Source organism: Myodes glareolus, chromosome 12, assembly GCF_982192425.1.
Source record: "Myodes glareolus chromosome 12, mMyoGla1.1, whole genome shotgun sequence".
In the NCBI taxonomy this organism is placed as follows: Eukaryota; Metazoa; Chordata; class Mammalia; order Rodentia; family Cricetidae; genus Myodes; species Myodes glareolus.
Window position 1 is genome coordinate 15,599,444 of NC_142037.1, and position 15,374 is coordinate 15,614,817.

The 15,374-nt window shown below is 44.4% G+C and overlaps 1 pseudogene; it reads right to left on the reverse strand.

The window, feature by feature from the left end:
* Positions 1-1,557: 1,557 nt before the first annotated feature.
* On the reverse strand, positions 1,558-4,648 carry LOC125402939 (granzyme B-like; annotated as a pseudogene).
* Positions 4,649-15,374: the final 10,726 nt, after the last annotated feature.

The following is a 15,374-nucleotide window of genomic DNA, read 5'->3' on the forward strand; positions in this document are numbered from 1 at the left end:
CAGAACCCTGAGCCAAGGCTGCTTGGAGTTTTGTGTTTATTTAAGTTAATTTAATAAGTTTTATTAGTTTATTTTGAGAGTCTCTCTCTACAGCCTTGTCTGGCCTTGGAGTCATAGATCTGCCTGCCTCTGCCTCTCACGTGCTTGATTAAGGCATGAAAAATTGTACCTGGCAGCTTGGATTTTTTGTTTAGCAATGTGAGTCCAATGTAGGAAAACTTTTATATGACAAAAAAAACACACATTCATCAACAGTCTCATTCCTAGAACTTCCTATAAATGAGAGTCCCAGGTAGTCTTAGGAATTATGGATACTGCAGTAACCACGAATGTTGAAATATCACAGGTTTTTCTCCACACCGTATGTTTTCATTTTTCTTTATTTCCTAGCCTCCTACTCACATTTAATTCTGTATCTGAATGTGCAGTTCTTAGGATTTAAGCCTACATAAGGACTCTGTATCCTGTTACCTATAAAATAAACGCAACAAGGCCATCTTACTTGTGTTATTCTCTACCTAGTGCCAACTCCTGGGGAGAAATACTAATTTTCTGAATAGTTTCCCATAGACGCTAATTGCTTAAGGCCATTTGCAAACCTTGTACACTTCAGTGTTGGCTGATGGAAAAGTAGAGAATTTAGTTCTTTTGCCTTGGGGATGTCAAAGACTGACAGTGACCAAATGACAAGCAGGGCACCATAGCCTAGAAGCCAGCAATGATTGAGATGAACAAGCTCAGAGGAGATGCTGCTGCTGAGAGACCCTGCTGCTATGGATGCTAAGTTGGAGCAGTGGATATGAAGTGATTGGGAAGAGCTTCCCTAGATCTGAGCATGGGGGAGGTGGGGTGTAGGGTTTGGGAACATACACTGAGAACCCTGGTCTCCATAGAACCTCTGTGATGACACTTCTAGCCTGGATATTTGTGAGCCCCATCCCTGCCAGGTCATGATATAGGCTGTCACATCTAGTCTGAGGCCCTAATGAAAGGAACCACATGTGGATTTGGGTGTCCTAGGTAGGGGGATAAGAGGTAGGGACATGAAAGTTTAGCATGAACTACTAAACATAGAAGTTGATAGTCTCATCAGAGCAGGCATAAAAGAGAAGGGGGTGGAGCTTAGAGGCTTGAGGAACTTGGGCCTGTTTCAGAGGAGGATACATGAGAAAGTGGGGATACTGAAATTGCTATCACCTTAATGGTGAAGCTGTGGGACAATAATACTCTGCCCAGGAAGGTCCATCTACACTGGCCTCAGCTCTGTCTCCCCCGTCTCCAGAAACAATGGTATTTCCCCTCTCTTTTATTTCATATGACACAGAGGAGGAAAAAAGTTCACCCTGAGCCCCAAGACAAGAGCTATCCAAGCTCAGCTTTGGGCCTGTCGGAAGGGCAGGCACTGCACAGAGCGACAAGTAAAAAGGAGCTGGTCAATGGCCTCACCTGAACTTTGGGCAAGGTGTGCACATGGTTGTGGAATGAGCAGAAAGCAGAAGTGTGCCATTGGCCTGCCTAGCACAGAGTTGGTCCCTGTGATATGAAACCAGGCTTCTGATTCTGCAAAGAGACTTTATTGAGATGCTCGCTTCTGTCCTGGAACAGTTCTTGACTCAGATGTAGGGAAGATGGTGAGTCAGGGAGAGGCCTGGTTTGCTCTGTAGTTAGCTGCGTTTCATCATTTTCTTTATCCAGGGTAGGAAATTGACACTTTGGTGAAGACTCTTGGAGATAAACCATTTTTATACCCATAGGAGACGATACCTACAGCTGCCCTTTTACACAGCAGAGGCCCTCCGGAATCCCCCTGTGAATAGAGAGGAGTCAGAGGGGACTAAGCTGATTTTGCAATAGCCCAACCTCCCACTGTAAAACATAACCTGTGTGCTCTGTGTGAGAGATCAAAGAGCTTGCCTGGGGCCCCTAGACTTCCCACTTTTATTATGGACAGGGTTAGTATTTCACATCCCTCTACCCTTTCTTCAAGTCTATGATCCATTTTCTATGAAGGTATGTGGGACCCTCAGCTCCAAGCTGTTCTTTAGAATTGTGGACAGGTAGTTGAGCCTCTGTGAGCATGGAGGAGCAGACCATTGACAAAGTGGGTGCGTGCTCTGAGGAGACCCCTGCTTGTGATGACAACACACACAGGGAACATAGCTTACTAAAGCCTGGACCTGGGTGACAGGAGGGCTCTGCAAATCCTCCTTTAAACCACCTGTCTTCACCAAGGCTCCTTGTCAGCTCTGAGACCCTAGTTAGTTACTGGTTCCTTCTGTTTCCAGGGAGAAAGATCACAGTCAGAGGGCAAAGGAGTTCCTGTTGCTTGGTCTCTAGGTCCCAAATTCCTTTTTCCCTCCCATGGATCCCAGAGAAAAGAACAATTCAACTTACCTTAAAGGAAGCACGCGTGATCTTTGGGTCCCCCACACAGATCTCAATGGTTTTGTTGTAATAGCCTTGAAAGCGGGATTCACACTCCTGGTCCTTCTGGACTGTTAGCTCTACTTCTTGTAGTACATTTGATAATTTACCATGTGGGGCCATCTTTCCCCAACCTGCCACTGAGCAGACATGCCCTGGCTTCACACGGACCTTACGCCTTGGCAGGCTGAGGGGCCTCACAGCTTTAGTACTCTTTGCCTTCCTCTCCAGCTGTGGGGAAGAAGAAAGAGTGCAGCTCATTGATGACTGGACTGAGACACCAGGATGGAAGAGAAGAAAGGAGCGTGGTGAGAGCAGGAGGAGCAATCCCTGGAGCAGGATATGGGCTCTTCTCACCTTTAAGAGCATGATGTATTTGTGATGGTTTCATTATTAAAGCCTGGGTGTGGGATGGCTTTTGCCACCGGGATGATCTGCTGGCTCTTCTCCTGGAAGCTGATGATGTGGGCTCCTAGAGTGATGTTCATTAAGCTGTGCAGAGAGCAGAGTGCAGATGGGAGATGTGGAGTGAGAGGGGTGAGAGAGGACACAGTCCAGGAGTTGTAAGAGGCTGGGTGAGCAGGGAGGGGCTCTAGCTGAGGGGACTTGAGGCAACAGAAAAGCCTAAGGGTGTGAACTACTGTTTTGTCTTCTCAAGGGCACTAGACTCCTGAAAACTTCCTTTTGCTTCTTCACAGTTTTCCAAAGTTTGCATTGACTCTTAATGTGCACTTTCAACCACAGCCACTGCTGTAGTCTGACCAGTGTAGTTGCTTTCAACTCAACTGTGCTGCTGCCTCTGGACTCTCACCCTTTGACCTCAAAGTTGCCCTGATGACAGACTTCCATTGTCACAGCCCTGCCCTCCAGTGCTCTCTCACAGAAGCAGCCACAAGTAGAGGATGGAAACTCCTCTTGGGGTCTCAGAAAGCTTGGGCCAGTTGTTCCTCCTCACCTTCCCCTGCAGTGAGCAGCTGTCAGCACGAAATTGGATTTCACCAGGAAGCCTCCACAGCGTCTCTTCATCACATTAACATCCAGAAATTCAATAAATGCCATGTAGGGATGGGAGTGGCGCTTGGCCTCATGGCCCCCGATGATCTCCTCTGAAAGAAAAGGCAGAATATGGGGTGTCTGAGAGCAGCAGATAGGGTCAGGAGGGTGAAGGAGATAGGATCTGCAGCTCCCCAAGACTGTTGTAGACTGAATTCTTTACACATAGAATAATCTTTGCAGAATCCTAAGGTCAGGACCCTGTTCTGAAAAGGGGTGGGTAGCACTTGTCCTCCAGGCCCTGCTTTACAAATGCATGGAGGGACAAGCTCTACATTCATGAGGCTACACTGAGGGGTCCTGGGTGAATTGCCTTTGTCTTTTCTTACTTACTGTGTCTCCCTGGCCCTCTGATGTACTGATTAGCGTCATGTTTTCATCCCTTTCCTCAACGCCTATCAGGTGGATCTTTTAAAATTCTATTCTGGTGCCCAACACATCTTGGGTTCTCAATAAATGCTTTTGGCTGCATGAATGAAGGATTTCTAGTTAGCTGCAGGGCTAGTAATTAACATAACATGAGATTCAGGACCCTGGGGCCCTTGGAGTTGTGTGTTGGCATAGACATGAATAGCAAGGAACGTGCAGAAAGAATTGGAGAGGCCAACCAAAACCACAAATTTAGTGAAGGGTACAATGCTGGCATTTGTCACCCTGGGCCTCTTTCTTCAGTAATTGATGGGGAAAGTTGCTGAATAATGATAATATTCATTATCATTAATGAATATTATCATTTGTATTATCACTTGAGTTGGTGGCCTTACTCCTTGCTGACTGGTCTTTAAAGCTGCCCTGGATCTGGGCTCAGGTAAGGTCAACGATGTACTTTTGAGTAACTTCGCATTCTCTGCTACTACTCTCTTTTGGGATGATCCACTCCCCAGGTGACACAAAGAGCAGGGAGAAGCTAGTGCCCACCATGTCCTCTGAGGACACCGGCTATCTTCAGACTTTGTTGAGGATCTAGCCAGTGACAGGCTTCCAGGTTTGGGTTGGTCTGGGACCTAAGGTTCAGAATGCTCCTGGTTCAGTGCAGGAAGTTCCTGACTAGAGCTGGGCAGAGACTCCACAGGGGTATTATGGGATGGCACCTCTGGAACAGGGGTGTTCACTCACCTGCACCAGCTCCAAGCGGCAGAAGAAAGGTCAGGAGAATCAGGACTGCTACCATCTTCCCAGGAAGGCTCTCGGGTGGAGGAGGGCACCAACATTAGGCAGAGTTCATGAAACCACGCAGAGAGGAGCTGAAAGGATAATAGGAACAAGAGGGCTTGAGGACACTAGAAAATCATGGTTATCTTAGTAAGGGGTTTTATTGCTGTGAAGAGACACCATGACCACTGCGACTCTTACAGAGAAAAGATTTCATGAAATGGCTCACTTCCAGTTTCAGAGGTCCTGTCCACTGTCATCATGAGCAGTAGCATGGGACACGATGCTGAACCTGAGAGTGCTACAGACTGCAGGCAACAGGAAGTCGACTGACTCACTGGGCAGTATCCCCAGCATAGGGAATCTCAAAATTTAATCCCACAGTGACACACTTCCACCAATAAGGCCACATACACTCCAACAAAGTCACGCCTCCTATTGCTGCCACTTCCTATGAGATTGTGGTGTCAGTTACATTCAAACTACAACAATGGCCAATAGAATCTACTTAGCAGGATTTATAGGGATCAAAGAGATTGGAGCAACAATCGAAGAGCCTGCATGGGTCTCTTCTACTTCCTCTCCACACATACTGTGGTTGTTTAGCTTGGGGTTTTTGTGGAACTCCTAACAGCTGGAGTGGGATGTCTCAGGATAATTTGCCTGCTCTTGGGACCCTATTACTCCCACTGGGTTGTCTCACCCAGCCTTAATATGAGGGTTTGTGTCTAGTCTTATTGTATCTTATTAAATCATCTGAGGATGATTTCGCTGGTGTGCCTGATCTTTTCTGAAAGGAAATGGAGGACAAGTGGATTTGAGGGACACAGTAGGCAGGGATGGACAGGGATGAGTTAAGGGAAGGGAAACTGTGGGCATGATGCAATGTATGAGAGAAATATAGAAAAAAGTACAATTCACTAGTGGTGCATGTTTTTTTTGTTATTGTTGTTGTTGTTTTTTTCTGTTAGACTTGTTTATTCAAGTATCCGAAAACACTCTTTCCACTTCCTCCCCTCCTCCCAATACCCTCCCGCTCCCCCCACTCCCTCCACTCCCTTTCCTCCTCCCTCACCATTCCCAAGAGCAGTCAGGGTTTCCTGCCCTGTGGGAAATACAAGTTCCTTCCCCCTCCCTCCAGGTCCAGGAAGGTGAGCATCCAAACAGGCCAGGATCCCAAAAAGCCAGTCCATGTAGATGAAACAAGACCCAGTGCCATTGTCAATGGCTTCTCAGTCTTCATTTGGACCTTGGGGGCTCAGTCAGCCCCCATGTCAAACACATTAAGAGAATCCGGTTTGATCACATGCTCGTTCAGTCCCAGTCCAGCTGGCCTTGGTGAGCTCTCATTCCATCAGTCCCCTTGTATCAGTGGGTGAACGCACCCTTCGCGGTCCTGACTTCCATTGCTCCAATGTGGGTCTCTGTCTCTATCTCCATCCATCGTCGGATGAAGGCCCCCTCTGAATTTGCTTTCCTTGCTCACGATCTCCCTCCCTCTGCTTCTCATTTGGACCTAGGGAGTTAAGTCCAGTGTTCCAATATGTGTCTCTGTCTCTATCTCCATTCATTGCCATATGAAGGTTCTGTGGTGACATGCAAAATATTCATCAGTATGGTTATTGGCCAAGGCCAGTTCAGGCACCCTCTCCTCTGCTGCCCAGAGTACAATCTGGGGACCTCTCCTTGGGCCTGGGAACCCCTCCAGAATCAAGTCTCTTGCAAACCCTAAAATGGCTCCCTTAGTTGAGATATAAACTTCCCTGCTCCAATAATCATCCTTCCTTCCTCCCCTCCTCCCATTCCCCCAAGCCATCCCCAATCCTCCCCCTCTTCCCTCTCCCTTACCATCTCCCCTTACTTCCACCCCCCCACCCCCCGTGCACCCAAGTTTGCCTGGCAATCTTGCCTACTTCTAATATCCAGGAGGATAACTATATGATTTTCTTTAGGTTAACCTTCTTATTTAGCTTCTCTAGGATCAAAAATTATAGACTCAAAGACCTTTAACTATGGCTAGAATCCACTTATGAGTGAGTACATGCCATATTCCTCTTTTTAGGTCTGGGTTACCTCACTCAGTAAAGCGTTTTCTATTTCCATCCATTTGCATGCAAAATTCAAGATGTCATTGTTTTTTACCGCTGAGTAAAACTCTAATGTATATATGTTCCACACCTTCTTTAACCATTCTTCTATTGAGGGGCACCTAGGTTGTTTCCATGTTCTGGCTATTACAAATAGTGCAGCTATGAACAGTATTGAACAAATACTTTTGTAGTATGATAGGGCATCTCTTGGGTATATTCCCAAGAGTGGAATTGCTGGGTCCTGAGGGAGGTTGACTCCCAGTTTCCTGAGAAACCGCCACACTGATTTCCACAGTGGCTGCACAAGTTTGCATTCCCACCAACAATGGATGAGTGTTCCCCTCACTCCACATCCTCTCCAGCATAGGCTATCATTGGTGTTTTTGAGTTTAGCTATTCTGACAGGTGTAAGATGGTATCTCAAAGTGGTTTTGATTTGCATTTCCCTGATTGCTACTAGTGGTGCATGTTGAAAGAATTAAATTGGGTCACAATGGCATGTCTTATACTTCAGGAGGAGTGACTAGGTCTACAGTGTGAATGTGAAGCAAGCCATAGCCACTCTGCTTGCCTTTTTCCTGCCCACCTCTACAGATGTGGGCTCTACATGAGGTTCATTGAAACCCGCAGCCTCTTAGGACTTCTGACTTTTCTGTCACTTCCACACACTGCTTTCCAGAACCAAAGAAGATCACACATGTTGCACTATTGGAATGTGTGGAATTTAATCATTTATAAGCATTACATTTTTGTGAATTCCAAATACAGATCCATTTTTGACACCTTGACCTGTCTAGTGAAATGAAAGAACAAGATAAATTAGGAGTCTACTGTGTACCTGATAGAACACCAGGGATCTCCAAGAATTGGTTGAAGATGAAAAAAGACTCTTCTAGAATAGCTTCTCTTGGATCCCTCTGGTTCACAAACTGCTAAACCTCGTGTTGCCAACAGGGGAAAGCAGAGTTTCCAGGCTGAGCCAGAGTTATTGAGTGCCTGGAGGTCATGGTAGAGCCCCGCCATGGAAGACTTGGATTGGAACACGGCTCATTCAGACTGGTATAGGTGGAAGAGGTGAGCATCAGGTACTGGGAGCCCAAGTCCAGCTGAACTAAGAGGTAAAGGAGATTGCAAGTGTTTGGAACTTGTAGGTAGATGAGTGAAAGGCTGGCTTAAATCAAGATTGGGGGAAGTGGGGCTGGAACAGAACTACTGGAGAATAGAGGAAGTCAGATGGAAAATACTGGAAAGCCAGCAAGGAGTACAGAAGTGATTGAGATCTGTACTGGGCAGGGAAATGTGACCTAGGTGAGTCGGAGCCATCAGAGGAATGTCTCAACCTTCTAGACTGTACACAGTTCACGTGGTGCATGTACCCTGCCCTGCTAGAGAGCTCCTGGAAACAGGAAAATGAATCCCAAGGCTTTCTAAATTTCCAGAGTACAATTTCTATTCAACCCAATGCCTTCTTATATTCTCTGGAAAATGTTGGGGACTTGATGAAGGTAGCCTAGAGAAATTAGGGATTCCCTAGTCCCATACACTTTCATTTCTGGAGGGCTAAGAGTGAAAAGGAATACCTGAATGTAGGACACTTCATTGGTGCTGCAGACTCCTGCTTGTGATGTAAGGAACCGACCTTGGAGAGATCAACCTGCCTCTGCTTCTCAAGTGCTGGGATTAAAGACATGTGCCACCACCGCCTGGCCATCATTGACTCTTAGTGTATTCTTTCAACCTCAGTCACTGTTTGGCCAACTCAACTCAAGAGTGTTCTTGGCTCTGACCTCTCAACCTCTGACCTCAAAGTTTCCCTGATGACAGACTTCCATTGTCACAGCCCTGCCCTCTAGGGAGCTCTCACAGGAGCAGCCACAAGTAGAGGATGGAACCTCCTGTTGGGGTCTCAGAAAGCATGGGCCAGCTGCTTCTCCTCACCTTCCCTTGCAGTGAGCAGCTGTCAGCACAAAGTCGTCTCACGCTAGGAAGCCGCCACAGAAAGTCCTGTTCCCATCAAAATCCAGAAACTCGGTAAATGTCAAGTAGGGACAGGAGTGGGGCTTGTCCTCATGTCCCCAGATGATCTTCTCTGAAAGAAGGACTTGAATTTGGGGTTTCTGAAAGCAGCAGATGAAGTCAGAAGTGAAGATCCAGGAAGAAGTGAGGGGTGAGATCTGCAGGTCCCCCAAGACTGTTGTAGACTGAATTCCTTGCGCATTGAATAATCTTTGCTGAATCTTAAGCCTCAGGGGCCTTCTCAGAGAAGGAGTGGGTTGGACTTCTCGTCCAGTCCCTGCTTTACAAATACATAGAGGGACAACCTCTATCTTTATGAGGTTGTAGTCTGAGAATGACTTGCTTTGGTAATTACCTTGCTAGTCTCCCCAACTCCATTAATGTCTTGATTTTCTAATCTTTTTCCCACAAATCTAATCTTTTTTTCTACTATGGAAGTGGATTTTCTACAATTATCCTATTTCTAGGGGCCACACATCTTAAAATCTCATTAAAGTCTTTATGTCTGTATGGATAAATGACTTCGACACAGCAAAAGGGCAGTTCAGACTCATGGGATCAGAGCCCGGGTGACCTTGGAGGAGTGCACCAGACAGGAATAGTTAAGGAAGTGGGGAGGCTAACCAAAACTAGACTGCACAGCCACCTGAGTGTGCAGCACAGGCATCTTGTCACCCTGGGCTTTTTCTTCAGAAGCCTGAAAGTGGAAGTTACTAAATAATGCTAATCTTCTTGAGCTGGTGGCCTTACCCCATTGCAGGTTGTTTGGTAAAGCTCCCCTTGCTCTGGACTCAAAGTTAATGACATACTTTTTAGTAACTTTGCCTTCTCTGCCACTTCTCTTTTTAGAGACGATCCACTCTCCAGGAGACAAAAAGAGCAGGAAGAAGCTAGTGCCCACAAGTCTTCTGAGACATCTCCCTTTTTTTTTTAATCGTTTTTATTGAGCTGCATATCTTTCTCTGCTCCCCTCCCTTCCTCCTCTTATTTTACACCCTCTCCTATGATCCCCACGCTCCCAATTTACTCAGAATATCTGAGACACCTCAGGTTTAAAAAGCTGAGGTTTAGAAATCTCCTAGTTCAGCACAGGACAGTTCCTGACTAGAGCTGAGCAGAGACTCCACAGAGGTATTATGGGATGGCACCTCTGGAACTGGGATATTCACTCATCCACTCCAGCTCCAAGCGGCAGAAGAAAGGTCAGGAGAATCAGGAATGATGCCATCTTCTTAGGAGGCTGCTCGGGATGGAGAAGGGCAGAGTGGACACAGCCCTTGAAGGGATGATGGAGTTCAGTGCTCAGTGACCTCACAGACATATTAAACCTGAGCACATCTGCTTCTGGTAGGCGACAATACTTAAGGACGTTTTCAGGTTTGGGTAAAAATGACAGTCACCGCATTGGCATGAGTAACTGTGATTAAAAAACAAGAAAGTAGAGGGTATTTACTTGGCTGTGGTTGAGGGGGGTCTGAGACCCCAGGAAGTTCACAGTGCCTGTCCTTTCTTATCTCTTACATTTTTTTTACACTCAGTAATGTCTCTTTTGAATTTTTGGTTTCTTTCTTTACATTTTAAATAAGACAGACAATCAATTTACCACGAAATAGTTATAGCACTACAAACACACAAAGTTATTCAGTATTTAGTGAGAGTTACTATGCAGAGCCATACTTTACTAGGCAGAGTTTCAGTACATCTTCCCATTAACCTCTGAGACCTCTGATCATACTGTGGAACCATGGAACCATCTGTTAGCATAGTCTGATGAATTAATCTTCACTCACTTTGACTCTCATAAACTGCTAGAATGTCGCAGAAAAAAATTCGAAAGATAGGATTATCCTGTGGCCAATGATCATGACCTACTGTCACACATAGTTAAGAACAATAATGAATCAGAGATAACATGTATCAGTTACCTGTTTATTATGTATTGGTGTTTATCTCTAAGCAAGAACTTCAGAAGTAGTAAGATTAGATCAACACTGGCTTACCTTCTGAGGACTGCAGTGGTATTTTCTACAACATTGTCACAATTTAGTGTACATAAACAAGGACCTTGAATGATTATTAGTGAGCAAGAATCAAGTGTGAGACAGAGATCCAACTCTTGAAAAGGCTGATATATAGTGAGCTGAGGAGCTGAGCTCACAGCACAGATGTTTACAGTTGTTTGAGATCAGCTCTGGGAGGTGAGACAGGCTAGCCTTGCCCTAAGAACAGTGGTGTGTGTGTGTGTGTGTGTGTGTGTGTGTGTGTGTGTGCGCACACACATGCACAGACATCCAGAGCAACCAGGGAATGTCCTCCTTTCATACTTGGTGTACATAGAGGCTTTCTTGTCTTAGTTGTGAACTGCAGTTTGAATATTAATTGGATCTAAATTACTCATCTGGTCCATGGGTTGGAACTTTGTGGCATTTCTGGGTCGCAGTGAAGGGATAACTATTTTGGGATACACATTACTACACAGGCTATAATGAAAATTGGTAATTCCTCCCTGAAAAGGAACCATATATAAATGATACATTATCTTCACATACAGATAGGCAACAAAATCCTTACAGAATATAAATTGTTAATTATATGGTACTTATTTAGAGGTGATCTTTTAAAACCATGGACTAGGCTTCAATTTGGTGATATCTAATTTGAACACATATAAAAAAATAGGATTTGTTTTGGTATATTTGGTTTATTTTTTCTTAAAAGTAAGGAGAGCAGTAGTGGCACATGCCTTGAACCCCAGCACTCGGGGGACAGAGGCAGACATATGTCTAGAGTTAAAGGTAACCCTGGTCTACAGAGTGAGTTCCAGGACAGCTAAGGGTACACAGAGAAATGCTGTCTCAGAAAAGAGGTATTTGATGTATTTTGTACATTTTTACCAAAGATCATCCCCTCTCATCTCCCACCATTTCCACTGAGAGGGACCTTCCTCTCTGTGTCTAACTTTTCTTGATGACCTCTGCCAGGACACATCAGTAAACATGAGGTTAGTGTGGTGATTGCACTGTCTTTTCTTAATTTTATGAGTTCTTCTATTCTTATGTTGATATACATTTTCATTTCATTTATTTGTTTGTTCATTCATTCATTTATTTTTGATACAGGGTTTCTCTGTATAGCCATGGCAGTTATGGAACTTGCTCTGTACACCATGCTGCATTTGATCTCAGAGATCCAGCTGCCTCTGCTCCCCAGCGCTGGGATTAAAGGCTTTCTCCACCACTGACAGACTGGGTCTGTCTCATTGAACTACCATCTCTGGCCAGCAGCAGCAACTGTACTATTTGAGTTAATCATGGATGAAGAAATCAACTAGTGTAGGAGGTCCTTCTTTCTATATGCTGCCTGTATTGGTTAACGAATAAGGAAACTGCTTTGGCCTGATAGGCCAGAACTTAGGTAGGCAGAGAAGACAGAACTGAATTCTGGGAGGAAGAAAGAAGAGTCAGAGAGAAGCCATGGATCTTCTGCCTGAGACAGAGGCCAGTTAGAATCTCCAGTAAGCCATTGCCACGTGGCAATACACAGATTAAAGTAGATGGGTTAAACTAATATGTAAGAGTTAGCCAATAAGAAGTTAAAAATAATGGCCAAGCAGTGTTTTAATTAATACAGTTTCTGTATGGGTATCTCAGGTCTAAGCTAACTGGGAGCCCAATGTGGGGCATGAACCCACAACCCTGGAATTAAGAGTCCCATGCTCTACCAACTGAGCTAGCTGGGCAGCCAGGATGAACAAGCAGCCCCCTCCCTGCAGCAAACCATTTCAATAGATTTTTGCCCTGGCCCATGAAAATATATTTATTTAGTGTTTTTCAATGTCAATAGATAAGCCATTTCTAAAGTAACATTGGCTCCATCATCAATACCTAGAATCAAAATGGCAGATTGGGTTTTATTCAGCATCAGCACTGTCATCAATCCCTAAAGAATAAGATTTAAAATTAGTGGTTCTGTTCTTCAGACTTCTTTGGACAGTTTTTTTTCAATTTCCTCAATTCACTTGGTTATAATCTGGTGAGAACAAATTAGTTTAGAAATAAATATTCTGGTATGCTCTTTAATTTCTTTCTTCAAAGACTTCAAGTTCTTGTCAAATAGATCTTTCACTTCCTTGGTTAGAGTTACCCCAAGATACTTTATGCTACTTGTGGCTATCGTGAAAGGTGATGTTTGTCTGATTTCCCTCTCTGCTTCTTTGTTCTTTGTGTATAGGATGGCAACGGATTTTTTTGGAGTTGATCTTGTATCCTGACACATCTTCCATGCTCTTGGATTGGGAGGATCAAGATAGTAAAAATGGCAATTCTACCAAAAGCAATCTATACATTCAATGCAATCCCCATCAAAATCCCAACAAAATTCTTCACAGACATTGAGTGAACAATAATTAACTTTATATGGAAAAACAAAAAAGTCAGGATAGCAAAAACAATCCTATACAATAAAAGTACCTCCAGAGGCATTACCATCCCTGACTTCAAACTCTATTACAGAGCTACAGTAATGAAAACAGCTTGGCACAAAAACAGAGATGTTGACCAATGGAATTGAATCAAAGACCCTGATATTAATCAACAAACCTATGAACACCTGATTTTCGACAAAGAAACTAAAATTATACAATGGAAGAAAAGAAGCATCTTTAACAAATGGTACTGGCATAACTGGATGTCAACCTATAGAAGAATGAAAATAGATCCATATCTATCACCATTCATAAAACTCAAGTCCAAATGGATTAAAGACCTCAATATTAATCTGACCACACTGAATCTGATAGAAGAGAAAGTGGAAGTAGTCTAAAACACATGGGCATAGGAAACCACTTCCTACGTAGAACCCCAGTAGCACAGACAATAAGATCAACAATGAATAAATGGGACCTCCTGAAACTGAAAAGCTTCTGTAGGGCAAAGGACACTGTCATTAAGACAAAAAGGCATCCCCCTGATTGGGAGAAGATCTTCACCAACCCTGCAACAGACAAAGGTCTCATCTCAAAAATATATTTAAAAAACTCAAGAAACTAGACATTAAAACTCTAATTAACCCAATTAAAAATGGGGTACTGAACTGAACAGGGAATTTTCCACAGAAGTTCAAATGACCAAAAGACACTTAAGGTCATGCTCAACCTCCTTAGCGATCATGGAAATGCAAATCAAAACAACTCTGAGATACCATCTTACACTTGTCAGAATAGTTAAAATCAAAACCACCAATGATAGCCTATGCTGGAGAGGATGTGGAGTAAGGGGAACACTCATCCATTGTTGGTGGGAATACAAACTTGTGCAACCACTTTGGAAAATCAGTGTGGCGACTTCTCAGGAAACTGGGAGTCAACTTCCCTCAGGACCCAGTAATTCCACTCTTAGAAACATACCCAAGAGATGTGCAATTATGCTACAAAAGCATTTGTTCAACTATGTTCATAGCTGCACTATTTGTAATAGCCAGAACCTGAAAACAACCTAGGTGCCCCTCAATAGAAAAATGGATAAAGAAGGTGTGGAACATATACACTTCAGAGTTCTACTCAGCGGTAAAAAACAATGACATCTTGAATTTTGCATGCAAATGGATGGAAATAGAAAACGCTTTACTGAGTGAGGTAACCAAGACCCAAAAAGATGAAAATGGTATGTACTCACTCATAAGTGGATTCTAGCCATTAATAAAGGACACTGAGCCCATAATTCGTGATTCTAGAGAAGCTAAATAAGACGGTGAACCAAAGAATAACATATAGTTATCCTCCTGGATATTGGAAGTGGACAAGATTGCGGGACAGGGGTCAGGAGCACGGGGCTGGGGGTGGGACGGGGATAAGGGGAGATGGGGAGAGAGAAGGGAGAAGGGTAGGATGGGTTTTGGGGGAATGTGATGGTTGAGATGGAAGAGGGGTGGATGAGGGAGCAGGGAAGTAGATATTTTAATTAAGGGAGCCATTTTAGAGTTGCCAAGAGACTTGACTCTAACGGGGTTCACAGGTGTCCAAGGGGATGTCCCCAGCTTGTTCCTTGGGCAGCAGAGGAGTGGGTGCCTGAACTGGCCTTATCCTATAGCCACACTGATGAATATCTTGCATATCACCATAGAACCTTCATCTGACGATGGATGGAGATAGAGACAGAGACCCACATTGGAGCAATGGACTGAGATCTCAAGGTCCATATGAAGAGCAGAAGGAGGGAAAACATTAGCAAGGAAGTCAGGACTGCAAGGGGTGCGTCCACTTACTGAGACAGCGGGACTGATCTAATGGGAGATCATCAAGGTCAGTTGGACTGGAACTGATGGAGCATGTGATCAAACCGCACTCTCTGAATGTGGCTGATAGTGGAGGCTGACAAAGAATCCAAGGACAATGGAGCTGAGTTTTGTTTCTACTGCATGGACGGACTTTGTGGGAACCTAGCCTGTTTGGATTCTCACCTTTCTGGACCTGTGGGGAGCAGGGAGGACCTTGAATTTCCCATAGGGTAGGGAACCTTGACTGCTCCTTGGACTGGAGAGGGAGGGGGAAGGGGAGTGAGGAAAGGGAGGGAAGTGGGAGGAGGTGAGGAGGTGGAAATTTTCAATAAAAAATAAATTAATTTAAAAAAAGAAATAAATATT